This window comes from Acinonyx jubatus, chromosome D3 (genome assembly GCF_027475565.1).
Source record: "Acinonyx jubatus isolate Ajub_Pintada_27869175 chromosome D3, VMU_Ajub_asm_v1.0, whole genome shotgun sequence".
Classification (NCBI taxonomy): domain Eukaryota; kingdom Metazoa; phylum Chordata; class Mammalia; order Carnivora; family Felidae; genus Acinonyx; species Acinonyx jubatus.
The window spans coordinates 89,587,768-89,602,337 of record NC_069392.1 but is presented as its reverse complement, the minus strand read 5'-3'; the positions used below and the strand labels follow the sequence as shown (position 1 = coordinate 89,602,337).

At 48.8% G+C, this 14,570-nt stretch overlaps 1 protein-coding gene across 6 annotated transcripts in view; it reads left to right on the top strand.

Moving 5' to 3' along the window:
• The window catches only part of ZNF516 (zinc finger protein 516), a 123,946-nt gene that overhangs the window by 36,475 nt on the left and 72,901 nt on the right, over positions 1-14,570 (top strand). Inside the window, exon 1 of one of the 6 annotated variants that reach the window (XM_053206047.1) lies at positions 8,235-11,284. The exons of the other annotated variants lie outside the window; for them this stretch is intronic. The gene's annotated coding sequence lies outside the window, so the exon portion shown is untranslated. Of the gene's footprint in view, positions 1-8,234; positions 11,285-14,570 lie in introns of those variants that run through there. 6 annotated transcript variants of the gene reach the window in all.

Here is a 14,570-nt window from a genome sequence, read left to right as displayed (position 1 = left end):
GAACAAATCCAGAAGGAACCTAGAGCTTTCTGTGTGGCAGTGTTTCTGCCTGTAGGGGTGGGGGGTGAACAGAGAGAGGGGGAGGACGGTGGTGCTAGAATTAGCACATCATCGGATGGCACACGGCCACCGCCATTTTCACTTGAGGTTTCAATATGGAAGGTTCGCACGTGGTCCCTGAATCAGTGTCACGGTCTTTGGGTTCTTGGAAAACGTTTGCAGCAACTGGTCTGAGTGCTGTTGTCTCGAGTGCCACAGGACAGCGCTGTGCTCATTAAATAGAGCACAGCCCTCCATTCCCCTATACTCCAGGCCGATGGCAGACAGAGGCCCGATGCTGTCTCCTGTCCCTCCTCCCCCGCGACTGGGGGGCGCGTGTGGGGGCTGTGCGCTTTGAAATTCAGAAACGTGCCTTGTTGTATTTTATATTCTCTTTTCCCAAAAGCTGTTGCTGGGTAAGATGCTTTGGCTTAGAAAACATCCCGTCCTCATTTCCGCGAGATCATTTACGATCACTTCGCATAGAGCATTTTCTTAACTTTTGTAACCGCATAACACAGTAACGTTGTTATGGGGAGTCAGAGTGGACTTTTTCTTGTTTGTCCTTTGTTGTTCCTTGCAAGAGGAGGAGGGTTTGGTCTTTTATCTTCAAAAGTTAGAACTTGTAGTGACGTGTCATTAAGTGAGCTCGAAAATATATTTTTAGACAGGCAACGCAGGATAAATCCTAGGGCGATGTGACACCATGTTCTTGTCAAGAATTGCTCTTTGTAAACATTCTCTGATAGATCACTCTCCTTAAGAGGCTGAAATACCCAGCTGCTTTCAAAGGTGCTGTGTGTGTGAGTGATAAACTAGGTCATGTTACAGTAGTTATTGGCAGTAATGGATCTGGAACATTTAGACTGGTTATATGGTATGTGCTTTAGATACTAAGGCATTTTGGGGAGGCTCGTCCTTTTATAATTTTGATTGTCTTAAAGTATTGATTGGTATTTGTGCAAGGGCAGACAAAATCTTAAATTAATTTCTCGCATGATACGCCTTTCAGCTGTCCTACCAAAATGAACTCCGTTCATGGTATCTTTATGGAAAATGTTTGTACGCAGTTACTTAGAATTCAGTAAAATTGATTATTGAAGTGTTTATTTTTCCCGTGTGCTCTTACTGAAGGGATTTTGGGGGCTAACTTCTGTGCTAAACAGTACTGCCTGAGAAGGTAATGTTTAACAGAATGTTTTATGGCTGACTGTACCTAATTATCTCTCTTTGTATTCTTGGGTACAATTCTTTATTTGATGGTGGAGACTACCAGGCTGTTCACAAAAAGCACAGAGGAAGGCGATAATGTCAGATAGGTATTCATTGTAGTCCGTGTTCTTACTAAGGCAAAAGTCTGGAAAATAGGCCAATGTAAATGGGGGGGGGGGGTGGCAAATGCTGTCCTTTGTTATTGGTTTACGTGCAGTAAAATATAGCTTCTTTGTAGAAACAAACTTCTGTTAAAATATGGTTTACAGTCAATGAGTACAAATTTTAAGAAGTTATGTGCAGTAGACCAGGGAGTGTTTGTTACACAGTAAAAAAAAAAAAAAAAAAAAAAAAAAAAAGAAAAATATTTTCTACACAGGATTAATTTTCACTGTTGATAATTTCTTAAAAAAAAAATTTCTATCAGACACTGATTTTGTGAGAGTTTCTACACTTGTGGGTTTAGGCTCCGTAAAAACTTACAAGCCGCTTGTAAATGGGACTTTTCCCGGCAATTTCTCTGAGGCCTTCTGATATTCCGTGTTTGCTTTAAAAATGGAAGTTTATGGGTCTTCGTTTTCTCTGGTATTCCCCACGTTTTCAGTATTTCTGAATTATTTGAAACTTGGGCTTTCATCGCCTTGATGCAGCATGTGAAAAAAAGTCAAAGTCAAAAGCTCGACTGCTTTTGTGGTTCACATACCGAAGCGAGTGATTTGCTCTCTGTTTTTGTAAAATGCTGAGCAGTCTGTCCGTGGCTGCAGACTTCATCCGAGCTGAGCTGCCCGGTTTGGGGCACACGCAGTCTGAGCTTCTGGAAATGGGGCTCTTAATGGAAATGTTGACAAGATCATTAACTACACTGGCGGTGCCTGCCGCTCCTGGATGCTGGATTTACCTCCAGGTCCCAGCTCTTTGTGGCCGACCAGGGCCTCCCACAGGACAGACAGGACATTTATCTGCAGAACATTATAGAGCAAGCTCTGGGTCTTTTCTTTCTTTTCTTTCTTTTCTTTCTTCCTTTCTTTCTTTCTTTCTTTCTTTCTTTCTTTCTCTTTCCTTTTTTTCTTTTTCAGTTTTGAGAAGTTCACTTTTTTAGGGACAAATAGATTGATAAAGTCACTACGTGGGGTCCTTGGAAATAACCTATTTCCTCGGAGATAGTGAAGAGCCAGCCGCAGCTGTGCATTCGTTTGGAGAAGCAAAGGAGAAAACAAGTGAAAAGATGCTTCTTCCCTTTTGATATTAAACAAATCCAGCCCCTGCCTGTTTTCACGTGGATGCCTCTTTATTAAAGTCTCCATGACTGCTTTGGATTTTTCTGGATCTGTTATTAATGGCTGGGGAAGGAGAACTCCCACATCCTCGCTGGTGATTTGTGGACTCTCCTGAGTGTAATCAATAATTACGTTGTGTATTCATATGCGTGTTTCGTGCCCGCGTTAAGGTCACACTTGACTACCCATCTTTCTATTTTAGGAAAAGGACCATACGGGCAGCGTTTATACCGATGTTGATTTATTATTTTCTTTTGGAAATATGTTGGTATATACGGTCGTTACTGTTAGTGAATGTTCTCCCGTCTCGACCTTCCGTCTGGAGGTGAAGATGGTGTCTGTCTTTTCTGGAATTTATTTGGGCGTTTGACAGGCCGCAGTAAACAACTTCATAAAAGGTAGCCTACCTGCAGAATCGCATTTAGGTCATGCGGGCGTTTTTGCTGTAAACGGAATGATGACGCCACGGCCGTGGTCTGAGCCACGGAATTGAAGGACGTCTGGCGGAAAATCGTGGCGTTTGCGTAGTAGAACCTTAGTACGGACGGTTCGTTACATCTGGGGACTCCTGTGCTTGGCTCTTGCTCTGTCTGGGGGTGCAGGACAATTCAAAGGGAACCTTTGTTCAGAAAAATGGGATTTCCTCACTGTCGTGTTGATGGTTTATTCCCCCACCTCCCCCCCAGTCTCGTGTTCTGAACAAAGCATATCCGAGACTTACCTTTAAAATGAGTGCTTTTGGCAGAAATGTCTGAGCACATTGTTCTTGGCTGTTTGGAAGGAAGGCCTGCCCGTGGGCAGTTGTGTGTTCCTTACACCCTGCGGCGATAGTGGGTCTGTGCCCTTTTTCCCTAGTGGGGGAGGTGGGGTGGGGTTTCTTGTGAATGCCGCTGATTCTGGTGGCCTTTTATTCATTTCTTCTTATTAGAGTGGAAATGTGGTTTGCTCATAATGGATTATTGATTGGCCTGTGCGAGGCGGCCTCCAGGCCCTGTGAGGCCTGGGTCCTTACTGTCCAGCCGTGAATGCATCATTTCATGGGGCGGCTCGGGCCCGGGGCCGGGGACTATAAGCCTGGGATTGTTAATCTCGGGCAGATTGGTGTGTGCGGAGAGGGACTCCTCATTGTTGTCAGGGAATTTCTCCCCATTTGTTCAAAGAATAGGCTTTTTGTCTCAGCAGTAGATAAGCTTGTGCAGGATGTTAATGATGTATTTTAATTCATGGCTCATAATTCTACAGTGTAACTAGTAAAGCCCATTTCATTGTCTGCAGGCGAACAAACAGGCTGTATGTTGAGCAGACCGGGCCCAGCACCCACCAGGGGCCTGTGTTTCTGGGCTGTCCCTGCAGCCGCGGGCAGGACCCACGCTCGGGGGGACCTCGCCTTCAGAAGGGCGCCGCCAGGCCGGGCCGGAGACTCATTCTTTTGATTTTATGACTTGCCTCTTGGAGCCATACCACTCCCGTAAATGTCCCGGGCGTCCTGTGTGCTGTGAGCTGTTTTCTTTGTAAGGGCATCTTCCCGGCCTGGCCGCTTCTTGGGATTTCACAGATTCAGCTGCAGCCGCTCGCCGGTCCCGCCTCCCGGAAGCCCCGGCTGCCCCAGAGGGTGACCCGGAGGGGACAGGACGAGTGACCCCACGGCGCTGGGGAGAGCAAACCTCCCCTTTGCTGGCGTGATACGGCTCATTAACGAACCAGAACTGAGAACGTGCCCAGCTAGAGAGTTACTTGAGAACCGGGACGAGCTGCAGGGCGGCTTCCTCCCACTGAAGAGTCCCAGCTCGGAGGAGGAAGCGCCCCTTCCAGTTTCCCAGCAGCCCCTCGAGCAGGGCGCTCCCACCGGTTCACAGACACTTGCACACTTGGTCTGTTATGCCAAGTGCTCAAAAATTCGAGAGGTTGTCTGCAAATCAGCCTTTGGATTCCTTTTGCGGGATGAGATTTTGATGGGATCCTCTCTGATCCTTTTGGGGAAATCGGTCCCAAACCGACCGGCTTCTGCTTTGTGTTGATTTACTCCACAGAGCAGAAAACGGCGAGCTTTCCCGTGGATTCGGGCATATGCTTGCTGTGTAAAAACCCGGACTGTTTTACCTTACCCTCCCCCCCGCCCCCCCACACTGGCCATGTCGTATTTAACTGGTTAGGAAGGGACTGTATAAAACAGGGGAGGGAGACCTCAAGTGCATTGCTGTGTTTTTGCCTCGGGAAGCCGTGGGAAGGATCGCTGGGAGCCCGAGGCCAGAAAGCCGGCCTGTGCCTTGGGCAGGAAGGCTGGGACCCAGCTTTGGGCGGATTCCCGAGTTTCTGTGGGCAAGCCCTCTCTTAAAAGACTGCTTTTCATGTGAACAGTTTGTTATTCAGGTGACTTTTCTGTTTTTTGGAATCTTGAATACCAGAATTAACAAAGGGTAATTTTCTCAAACCGCATTCCTTAGGAAGCCCTCTGAGCCGCCCCCAGGCCCCGAGAGGGGGATGGGCGGGGGCGGGAGTGGGGGAGGGGAGGGAGGGGCAGGGAGGGGCGGGGCCCGCCACGCTTCCCCTGAGCAGCTCTTTCAGTCCTGTTACTTACTGGGGCCGAGAGTGGGAGTTATTCTTGAGAGAATAATATCTGCACACTCCCCGTGTAGACTCAGCAACGAACAGGAACAGAGTTGAGGTGCTTCATTTACAGTTATTTGCTAGGGTTGAGGTGCTTCCAGTATTCCAACACTCTCTTTTTTAGGAGGTACAGTTGGTATGTGACATTATATAAGGTGTACAGCATTCCGATTTGACGCCTGTATGTACGACATAGTGATCGCTACCGAAAACCCGGTCACCATCGGTCAGGGCACAGTGACCCCCATTTTGCCCACCCCCTCCCCCTTGAGTAACCACCAACCTGTTCTCTGTATCTCTGAGTTTGTTTTCACATTGTTTTCTTTGTGTATTTTTTAGATTCCACATTATGAATGGGATCATACGGTATTTGTCTTTCTCGGACTTATTTCGCTTAGCATGATGCCCTCAAGGTCCATCGGTGTTACCGCATATGGCAAGATTTCATCTTCTTTATGGCAGAGTAGTATTCCTTTGTGTGTGTGTGTGTGTGTGTGTGTGTGTGTGTGTGTATGCTACGTCTTCTTTCTCCATTTGTACATCGATGGACACCTAGGTTGCTTCCATATCGTGTATCTTTTCTTAATTTCTTGAGGAATCTCCATACTGTTTTTCATTCCCACCAACAGAATACAAGGGTCGCCTTTCCTCCAGCATTTGTTATTTCTTGTCTTTTTGATACTTGCCATTCTGACAGGCGTGAGGTAGTTTCTCGTTGTGGTTTTGATTTATAATCTCCTAGTAATTAGCAACATTGAGCACCTTTTCGTGTACCATCTCTGTGTCTTTGGAAAAACGCCTCTTGAGATCCTCTTCCCATTTTTTAATCGGTTTGTTTGTTGTTTTCATTGTTGAGTTGTAGGAGTTCTTAATATATTTTGGAAATCAACCCCTTACTGGATTTATGCTTTGCAAAAATCTTCTGTCAGTAGGTCGCCTTTTTTTAAAAGTGTATTTATTTTGAGAGAGAGCGAGAGCGTGCGCGTGTGTGTGCAAGTAGGGGAGGGACAGATCGAGCAGCCCCAGCAGGCTGCTAGCTGTCAGCGCAGAGCCCAGTGAGGGGCTTGATCTCATGAACCGTGAGATCGTGACCCGAGCTGAAATCGAGAGGTGGATGCTCGACCGACCGAGCCCCCCAGGGGCCCTGCCTTTCTGTGTTGATGATGGTTTTCCTCACTGTGCAGAAGCTTCTTAGTTTGATGTCGTCTCATTTGTTTTTCTTTTGTTTCCCCTGCCCTTGGAGTCAGAGTCACAAACACATCGCTAAGACCAGTGTCAGGGAGCTTTCTACCTGTGTCTTCTTCCAGGATGTTGCATGGTTTCAGGTCTTATGTTGGAGTCTTTAATCCATTCTGAGTTAATTTGGTGTATGTAAGGGAGTGGTCCAGTTGTATTCTTTTGTATGCGGCTGTCCAGTTTTCCCAACACCTTTATTGAAACACTGCTCTCACCATTGTATGTTTTTGGCTCCTTAGTTGTAAATTAAAAAAACAATTTTTTTTAATGTTTATTCATTTATTTTGAGAGAGAATGAGCTCGAGCAGGGGAGAGGCAGAGGGAGAGAGGGAGGGAGAGAATCGCAAGCAGCCTCTGCTCTGTCAGCTGATGCAGGGCTCGAACTCGTGAATCGCGAAATGAGCCAAAATCAAGAGTTGGACGCTTAACTGACCCAGCCACCCAGGTGCCACCTTAGTTGTAAATTAAGTGTCTGTCTACATGTAGGTTTCTTTCTGGGTTCTCAATTCTGTTCCGCTCATCTGTGTGTTTGTTTTTGTGCCCATGGCATACTGTTTTGATTAGCGTGGCTTTGTAATATAGTTTGAAATCAGGGAGCGTGATGCCTTCAGCTTTGTGCTTTCTCAGGAGTGCTTTGGCTATTTGGGGTCTTTTGGGTTCCATGCAAATTTTAGAATTATTTGTTCTAGTTCTGTGAAAAATGCCACTGGAATTTAGTAGGGATTACATTGAATCTAGATTGCTTTGAGTAGTGTGGACATTTTAGCAATATTCTTTTTTTGTTTTTTTTTTTGATGTGTCTTTATTTTTTGGGAAAGGGAGAGAGAGCGCAAGCAGGGGAGGGGCACAGAGAGAGGGAGACACAGAATTCAAAGCAGGCTCCAGGCTCTGAGCTGTCAGCTCAAACCGGAACTTGAACTCACAAACCGTGAGATCATGAGCCAAAGTCGGACGTTGAACTGACTGAGCCACCCAGGCGCCCCAGCAATATTCTTATAATTCGTGAGCACAGAATATCTTTTAATTTATTTGTGTCTAAATCTTTGTAATTTTCAGTGTATAGGTCTTTCATTTTCTTGGTTAAATTTATTCCTAGATATTTTATTCTTTTTGATGCATTTGTAAATGAGATTGTTTTCTTAATTTCTCTTTCTGATAGTTTGTTAGGAGTGCATAGAGATGCCACAGATCTCTGTATATTGATTTTGTATCCTTCAACTTTACTGAATTCATTTATTCTAATAGTTTTTTTGGTGAGTCTTTAGGGTTTTCTATATATAATATCATCTCCTCTGCAAATAGTGAGAGTTTTATTTCTTCCTTTCTGATTTGGATGTCTTCTTTTTCCTTTTTCTTGCGTTATTGCTCTGATTAGGACTTGCCTATATTGAATAAGGGCGGCGACAGTATCTTTGTCTTGTTCTTGATCTTGGGAGAAAAGCTTTCAATTTTTCACCATCAACTCTGATTGTTGGTTGTGGGTTTTTTTATATGTGGCCTTTATTATGGTGAGGTATGTTCTCTCTGTACCTGCTCTGTTGAGTTTTTATTATAAATGGATGTTGAATTTTGTCAAATGCTTTTTCTGCATCTATTGCAACGATCATGTGATTTAAAAAATGTTTATTTTTGGGGCGCCTGGGTGGTGCAGTCGGTTAAGCGTCCGACTTCAGCCAGGTCACGATCTCGCGGTCCGTGGGTTCGAGCCCCGCGTCAGGCTCTGGGCTGACGGCTCAGAGCCTAGAGCCTGTTTCCGATTCTGTGTCTCCCTCTCTCTCTGCCCCTCCCCCATTCATGCTGTCTCTCTCTGTCCCAAAATAAATAAATAAACATTGAAAAAAAAATGTTTATTTTTGAGAGAGAGCGCGCACGTGAGAGAGAGCGTGAGGCAGGGGAGGGGCAGAGAGAGAGGGAGAGACACAGAATCTGAAACAGGCTCCAGGCTCTGAGCTGTCAGCACAGAGCCCGACATGGGACTTGAACTCAGAAACCACGAGATCATGACCTGAGCCAAAGTCGGACGCCCCACCGACTGAGCCGCCAGGTGGCCCGATCCTGGGATTTTATCCTTCGTTTCCTCAGCGTAGCGTATCACACAGACGTACTTGCGGATGTTGAGCCATCCTTGCATCCCTGGAATAAATCCCACTTGATTGTGGTATATGCACCTTTTAACGTATTGTTGAATTCACTTTGCTCACGTTTGATGAGAATTTTTGGATCTCTGTGCATCAAGAATATTGGTTTGTAATTTTCTTTTTTGGTGGGGTCTTCGTCTGATTTTGAAATCAGATCGCTAAAAATACATACACCACTGTGTAGGTCCAGTAGTTGTTAACATTTTGATATGTTTTGTCTTTCTCTTTTTCATAATCCATCTCTGAGATATTTCATCAACATTTCTCAAACCTGAGAATGTTCTCTTGTCAAACCAACCTAACAAAAGCAATAACAGTTCTCAAATATTCTCTAATATTTAGTCTGTATTAAAGTTTAGTTTTTCCGAAGAGTTTGGGAGCTAGGATGTGTCTGAACACGTCTGCTGTGGATGATTCTAGCTGGTGAAAGACTTTACAGTTGTATTAACCTTTTGTAATGGACCTATAAGAGTGCACTGTGAGTACGTGGGGGTCACTAGTGATTTCTAATTCAGTTTCCTAAGCTTCTGTTATTTTGTCCTTTTGAATTTATTAAGCCAAGTACTGTTACTGCCAGGGAGTAGGTATCTTTTGGGTCTTGCACTGACATTTCATTTACTGATCCAACGATTATTGATAATAACGTGTAACATGTTAACCGCTTACCACATGTTAAACGTTGCGCCTAGAATGCATTAATTTAAACCTCACAAAGTTACTATAATATAGTTATCATTATTATCCTTTATATTTAAAAAGTGAAATGAACTGGGGAACAGAGACTTTTAGACACTTCCTCAAGGTCACACAGCAGGTCCAAGTGAGTGGCAGATGTGGGTTTTGATCTTGGGTCGTCTGGCCTTGAAGCTCACGGGCTAGAATTCCTCCCACAGCTCTGTGGTGCCCAAAATGTGTTTGGCTCTGTGCTGGCTTGGGGGACTGAGCCGGGAGAAGGCACACGCTCGCAGAATATGCCCTCCAGCACACAAGTGACCAATTAAAGAAGCGGTAATTGTAACGTGTCAGAATGTGTGCTGGGGTCGGCCAGGGCGTGCAGAGAGCTAGGGGAGGGTCAGGTGAGGTGAGAAGGTGGGTTGGGAACTACATGCGTGAGGCCCAGAAGTAAGTGTGTGCGCATCTGCCCGGGAACAGAGCACGGGGTCACAGAGGGCGTCCTGGGGACATGCGTCTGGTGACACGGACGCTCAGGCCCCTGTGGTCCCTGTCTGAGAATTTGGGCCTCTGTGAGAGCATGAGTGCTGTGCAGGGCGCGGGTCTGCATCTGGGATGTGGACTTGGGCTCGAGTTGGAGGGGTGTGTGGATTCAGGAGGGAATCGAACGCGCAGCCGGCAGGACGCCGGGGATGTCACTGGGTGTTGGTGAGGAGGGGGCTGGAGCCCGGGGCAACCCCATCGGGTTTCATGGTTGGATCCCCGCCAACGGGGGGTCGTGCTCGGCTCTAGAGTTCTGCTGCACCCCTGCGTCCCGGAAGGAGCCTCGACTTCCCTGGAATACCGCGCCTGCTCTTGTCCACGCGGGTCATTGCATCCCTCCCCGCCCTTCCGGAAGCAACTACCTCCCCTGCGGGTGCCCTGCCAGTACATGGTTTTCTGTGCGTTTCCGACTTCTGGGTTTCTCGAGCCTGCACCTGTTTCTTGTCTTTGAGACGTGAGGCTCCCGCGAGCGGCCTGGCACCTCTCAGACCCCGTTGACCGGGAGGGACTCTGGCGGAGACTGCAGGGTGCATGGGGGTGCTTCTAGATTCTTCTGGATTCTTCTAGATTCTCCTCCCCTTCCGGCTGCAGGTGTGCAGGGCTCGCTCTTTCGGGAGTCACTGCACGGCAGGGGGACTTAACCCCAGGTTCTCGGCCTGGGGCTCCAGCTTGCTCCCCGAAGCCCCTTTCCTGCATTGTCTCAGGTGTGACATGTGCTTCCCGGGACCCTCACTTGGGGACTGATTTATTCGTTGAAACGTTTGCCCACAGAGTAAATTTATCCCAGACGCAGCGAGTGTGAGCGTGTTGAGAAAGTCACTTCATCTCAGCCGTGCCGTGCAGGCCCACAGAGTGTGAGGTGCGGCGGCCCTCCGTCCGGCTGTGTGTTTAGGCCTCGTGGTTCACTTACGTGATTGCTGCCCATTTTATTTTCGCAACTTCTGTGCATTGTCCTCTTAAATCCTTCCCCGTCTCCGTTACCGTGCGTTTTTGTGTTATGAATACCCAATTTTATTTTCTTACATAAACATTTTACCCTTACCTGTCTGTTTTTTTTTTAATAAATGCGATTCCACTTCTACAAAATGACATTTCAAAAAACACATGAGGCATTTTTAAAGAGTGGCTTCACACTGTTCTGCAGAGAAACGCACACGCAGTGAGCGATCCGTTGGAAATCTATTTTAAAACCCTAATCAGCAAGCCGTTTTTGTGCATAAACAATTAAATTACACTCTCGTCTGGCAAGTTCCCAGTGACAGCCTTGGAAAAAGTTTGTAATACGATGACAGAACTGATTCGTTATGGGCGAAGGATGTGTTCCAACAGGGCCGCGGTTTATGCACGCGTGTGGGCCGACATGTTGTCCTGTGTCCGCCAAAGCACATACGTGTGTCTGCTTTCACCTCCGCCCCTTCCCTCTTCGTGTCCGCGTTGCTGGAAGACTTTAGTCGCTCTGGTCTGCGTAAAGAGCTCGCGTTTATCTACACGTGTTGTAACACGAGGTGTCTTGGGGTTAACGCGGTGTCGTGGAGCAGTGAGAACGTCAGATCCCATTCGGTGTGGGCTCCTGTGTCTGCGAGAGTGAGACGGGCAGCTCACTACCAGGAGGTGTTTGGCCGGAAGGGGCCAACGGGGGGCCGCTGCCAGGGGTGCATTTTTAAGATGAGAGCTCTGGTGACGGCATTCTTGCTCTTTTTTGGAAAAGAAGGGACGACCCTGGCTTAAATAGCAGTTTTTGCCCGTGGCCGAAAAGAGTATCCCAAAGATCTGTTGATTTGGCGGCCGATGGGGAAGAGAGTGGCTTTGTGACTGTTCCTTTAAAGGTTTGCAAGAAACTCGGCTTCTTCGTCAGGAAGAGGGCCACCGAGTGGAGCTTTTTCAAGTGGAGCCAGTTTTGTTGATGTTACGATTTCCTCAAGATAGTGGTGTGTGGGGCTTAAATAGTTACTACTGTCAGAGCGTTTTTCCCCACTTTCCACATGGATGTATTTTCCGCCCGGGCATATCCTGAAGTTCTTTAAAAGTGCGCCCTGTGCAGCTCCCTCGGGATTTACGGCGGGGCTGGCTTGTGAAGGGTGGGGGTGGGCACAGAAGAGGCGGAAAACAAAAGAGAAAGAAGGGCTTGTTTTGCTGGTGGCCGGGGCGCCGTGAGTGTCCTTCCTTGCAGGGCCCTGTTGGCTTTGGGGGAAGCTTTTAAGCTGGTTTTGGAGGAAGCGCGCGTGAGGACGCCGTGTTCTCTGGCGTTGGGGGCTCTCGAGGGGCGGCGTCCAGGCTCCGGCTGGCGTCGGGGGTGCTGGGGACTCAGACTCTGTGCATCAAGGCAGTGAAGAGGGACCCTGGCTTTCTCCGCCAGCAAAGATGGCAGCCTGGCTCGATGTGCAGAGGACTGAGGCCCCCGATGGACGGAGAGGGAAGTGCGGCCGCGCCCATGGGACCAGCAGCCTGGCTGCCCCGCCGCCGGAGGCTCCCACAGCCCGGACCCCCGGGGCCGGTGCCTCCCACCCACCCTGCGGCGGACGGGGCTGCGCGCACACCTGCGGGCCTCCTGTGCCCTGTAGGGCAGGCCGTCGGCCCGGCCGCCCTGGGCAGGTGCTTCTTCATGGACTGTGGCAGGGATGTGAGGAAGGCGCTCGCCAGGGGCTCCGGTGACTCTCAGCTCCTGAGATGTGACGGGTGGATCCTGCGCTGTGAGGGTCGCCCCCGTGAGCCACCTGGCTGGCTAGTGGGCGGCCGGGGCTCCCAGGGTCCACTCTGCGACACTCGTGGCTGGGGCTGGGGTAGAGGCCCCCGGAGCTGCCCCCCTGGCTTTGGAAGCATTGACTCTCAACGGCTCCTGGGGGTGCTGAGCACACGGTGGCAGAGAAGGAAGGAACAAACCGTCCACGGAGCGTGCATCTCTGATGACCCGAAGCGGTCTTCTCACTTGGAAAAAAGTGCACTTTTATTTCCAGGTGCATTTGTTAGTTGCCTCCTGTGATCCTTGAGTGTGGTTGAGCACCAGCACGCCCCGAACCTTGTCGCTGTGGCTGGTTTTCGGCTGTTTGATCCCCTTGGGCTGGAGAACTGTCTGACATTGAATACTCTTCGTTAACCAGCCGAGAGGTCCAGTGGAGTCTGTAAAATTATTTCAGAACCCCTCAATTCCAGTGTGTTTTTTTTTCTCTGTAAAGTTATTTCTTTTATGATTCTTTAAACTCATAAGATCCTTATACCGAGATTAGGTCACTGAGGTAGTTATGAATAGTGTGTTTGACTCCTACTTTTGTATATTTTATCATACTCAACATTTTGGGGGGGCAGATAAAAGAAACCTTGGGATAGGAGGAGATGCGCACACCTCGTTTGCCTTATAAACTCGTAAATACCCTACGGCCATATAAAACTTGTGCCAGGACCCAAACGGCTTGAGAAAATGAGTTAAATTAGCTTAAGTGGTCATTAAGAGTTCTTGTTAGCCTTGCTTGCCCAATTTTAGGGGGAGCTTTTATTTCTTTACGTTACTGGACTCATTGATGTTTTGGGGCTCTTTCTCAACAAGAGGAGCTCTGTGCACCTGTTAGTATAAAGAGGAAAGGGTACCTGTGCCCGGCTCTGCTTCCTGCCTCTTTTCAGACTTTGCTGCTCTCACTGCATGGGTTTCTGCTGAGGTGCCTGGGAAACTCAGTGGCATGGGGCTTGGAAAAGATGTTTTGGAATACATATTCCAAATAAGATTTCTCCTCAGGATCTCTGGGAGGAGCTGTTCGGAGAAGGCAGGAGCTGTGTTGTCTGTTCAGAAGGCGGCCAGCGTGGGCAGCATCCACACACCCTTGTGGTGAGATGGACAGGACGTGTAAGGTGCTCAGAAGCCATAGTGGTGGCACCTTCCGGAGACACTCCCCTGGTCTGTTGGTCTGGTGAAAACGTGGCAGGCTGGACCACCCAGAGCAGACGAGGGGTCACTGCCCCAGGGTCTGTTGGGAGACAGCCTTGCATTTGTGAGCAAAACATGTCTATCAGTATGTTCGCTGAGAACCAGAAACCTACAACTTCTTCGTATTTCGTAAATGTTGTAACACGGGTTCGTCGTGCGTATGAGGTTGTCGGTTTGTAAAAACATGGCTTCCTTTATACGTGCCCTGGCTGGTTTTAAAGCAAATCTGCCCATCCGGGTGCCTCTCGGTGCAAGTCTGGAGTCCCCCGGCCCCTCCCCGCCCCACAGGGAGACCCTCAGAATCCTGATCTCCATTACTTGTGACTAGAGGTAAGAGGGATGGAAAGACCACATCCCACGGGAGCTGTGGCCCTGCCTCCCTTTCGAAGCCATCAGAGTAGGATCCTGGAAGACGCCCTCCCTCACACCCTTTATAACTGGCTCACTGTTTATTCTCCCTATCACAAGTCAGATGGAAATTCCTGTTTTTGCCGCAGACGATTGCTCTCTGGTGTGCGCTCTCCGCTTTGCTGTGGCATTCGGGTTGGCTTTCCTGCAGTGCAGGTGGTGGGCATGGCACCGGGCACCTCCCTTGTCTGGTTGGCCTTGGCTTGTGCACAGAGTGCTGGAAACACCCAGGCACCTAGAGGAGCGGCTCACCCTCTGGAGGGTGCGCTGGCCGTGGACAGGACAGTGAGGCCCGGCGTGACACCCGCTGTCAGTCGCCAGAGAGAGGCAGACCCAGCCTCCGCGGGAAGGCACTGTGGCAGGCTGACCTCTGATGAAGTGGGCGGGGGCGGGCGGGGGGGTTGCTGCATGACTCCCGGGGTCTGGAGGGTACTCTGTACCGGGACTGGGACTTAGTCCTGCAGCCAGAGCCCAGGGTGCCTTTTCGGATCAGGGTGGGGTAATGGTGCAGGAGGACAAGGA